Genomic DNA, 2,678 nt, shown 5'->3' on the forward strand with positions numbered 1-2,678 from the left:
AGAATGATTTCTGAAGGATCATGTGACACTGAAAACTGGAGTAATGATGCTGAAAATTCAGATTTGCATCACAGAAATAAATTACATTCCAAAACATTCAAATAAAAAAAAAATATTTGAAATTATAATATTTCACAATATTACTGTATTTTTGACCAAATAAAAGCAGTCTATATGATATGTACTGTGTTCATGGAAAGTGGCTAGCAGTTGTCAGTTGTGTTGTGATGGATGTAAAGTAAGCGGATGATGAGTGTTGAATCTTCTCAGACATCAGTCTCACAGCTCGGTGTCAGCAAAGACAGGAATCTCTAATCAAGTAGCACCTTCAGATGCAGCGCGGCCAGCCGGTGTGCTGAGACTCAAACAGCTCCACTGCAGCACTGGCAGCCACTCCAAAGGCAGATGGGCAGATCAGTTAAATAAATGGAGACAAAATATTCCTCATAAACATACATTTAGTTAAATATGTGGCTTACTGCTCTGAAACATTCAAACGAAAGCACTGCATACTGTGCAGTTTATTGAACAAATAAATAATAAATATGGAGCTTGTACTCAGTGTGATCAGGTCATTTCATGCGTTCTTTATATATATATATATATATATATATATGTGTGTGTGTGTATTGAATAAAATACTAAACCCCAACTTTGTGGAAATCATATTTATTTTTCTTCTGCCACTGTATTATAAAGAACATGGGGTGCATTTGAAAAAATGAGCAATTTCTTATACTGTAACTTTTATGAATGAAAAACAGACAATTTTATTTATTAATTTTTATTTAAATCCAGGCGTTTCTTCATTTTTACAAAGATTTTACAAAGATTTTTACAAAATATTTTGTTTAGCAATTTATCAAAAAACAACAACAACAAAAAAAACTTTTAACTAACACCAGCCACTTCCTTAATGACATCATCCAGGAAGTGACATCACTTTGGAGAGAACTCATGAAATCAACAGCTCAAACTTTAGTAAGTATTATCAGTGGATTTGATGAATGGCTACTATTTTGTTGGATGAAATTACAGAAATCATTTTGATCATCATTTCAAGATGATTAAAAAAATAAATCTTTAAGTTGACACACTCATGTAAAACAGATGTCAATCCCCCACTGAGAAATGACTTTAGCTCTTCAATAACAATGTTATGGAAGGTCTAAAGAAAGGTAATTGTGACCTTCTTATGAATAGAGTAGATTTCTGAAAGTTTGGAGTGGCATTGTCTAGAAATGCATCTTTATGTTACATTACATTAGTTTAGTTTATATGATTGGCATCAATCCCCATCACAGAGCCTGTTGTAGTCTTGTCTTGATAGGTATTGGTGCTGTAGCGGACTTGAGGGTCGCTGTGTCCACTTGTAATCCACTCAAACCCTGATCCTCTGACGGCCAGTGGTTGGCCGCCAATGCTGCTATAATCCAGGCAGATTCTCCACAGCATCCGGTAACAGGCGTCCCGCTGCGTCCTAATGCTGTTCTCCCACAATTAACCTCATGTTTCTCTTGCACTTCTTGCAAATGTTTTCCTGAGACAGAGCGATTTGTTCTGGCTGATAGCAAGTGAAAGCAAATTACCGCTGGATTAATGGCGTGAGTGTGTGCTTGTAGGGTTTATGTGTGTGTGAGGATGTTTTTTTCTAATCAAATTAAGATGGCCAGCAGTGGACGTCTTTATTTACTGTCATATTAGTCAGATATCTGTGTGGAGGATGAGGGAGGCTGCAGGGTGTGCGTTGTGATTTGCGTTCATTATCTCTAAGAGTCGAGCTGAAATTACATCTCTTGTTAATACGCACTTTGTTCACTCCGAGTTTTAAATGAACAATCATATCATACAATCAGTCTTAGGCTTTTAGTGTCGACAGTGACCTCTCTCATATCTCTCTTAATCTTCTGCTCCTTACATGTAATCAATATCATTCCTGCCACTTACTCTATGATATATATTATTATAATGATTCAAGTAACTTTTGTGAAAATAAAATGTTAAAATATGGGTGAAATATCATTCCATCGTCATTCAGCATAAATGTTTATGTAAAAATGAAACAACATAGGCTACTTATACTGATCTGTACTTTTTAAAGAAGAAGTGGTCATACTAAATTTTATTTTATTTTATTTTAAGTGATTAAAAACGTATTACTGATAAATGTGTAAAACCTATTGGTTTGAAGGATAGTGGCAAAGTAAAGATTTTATACGACAATATTTTTTTGGTATATGAACTATTTTTGCTAAAAAAAATCAATAAATCAATCAGGACACATTCTAAAGTATAAAACAATTAAAGCTGTATTAAATTTATTAAAACTCCTTTTCATCATATAAACATTCCTTTTTTATAGATTGTGAAATTAATTTTCTGTTATTCATAATGGTAATTTTAGAAAAACAAAATCAAAATAACACATATCAGGATTTAAACTGTTTAAACAGGTTTTCAAAAACTGCAAATATATATTAAAATAAAACCATCTGAGGTTTGATTTAAAAAAAAAAAAAAAGAAAATTAAATAAATAAATAAATAAATAGTTTTCTTGAGACAGTACAATTTGTTCAGGATGATACATGGATGATTATTCTAGATATAAGTACATGTGCACACACACACACACACACACACACACACACACACACACACACACACACACACATTTGTG

The 2,678-nt window shown here is 33.0% G+C and overlaps 1 protein-coding gene across 1 annotated transcript in view; it reads left to right on the plus strand.

The window, feature by feature from the left end:
- The window catches only part of LOC107676388 (AN1-type zinc finger protein 3-like), a 28,354-nt gene that overhangs the window by 25,113 nt on the left and 563 nt on the right, over positions 1-2,678 (plus strand). The gene's annotated exons all lie outside the window — the stretch shown is intronic.

The sequence above is a fragment of the Sinocyclocheilus anshuiensis genome, unplaced genomic scaffold, assembly GCF_001515605.1.
Source record: "Sinocyclocheilus anshuiensis isolate Anshui unplaced genomic scaffold, SAMN03320099.WGS_v1.1 scaffold961, whole genome shotgun sequence".
In the NCBI taxonomy this organism is placed as follows: Eukaryota; Metazoa; Chordata; class Actinopteri; order Cypriniformes; family Cyprinidae; genus Sinocyclocheilus; species Sinocyclocheilus anshuiensis.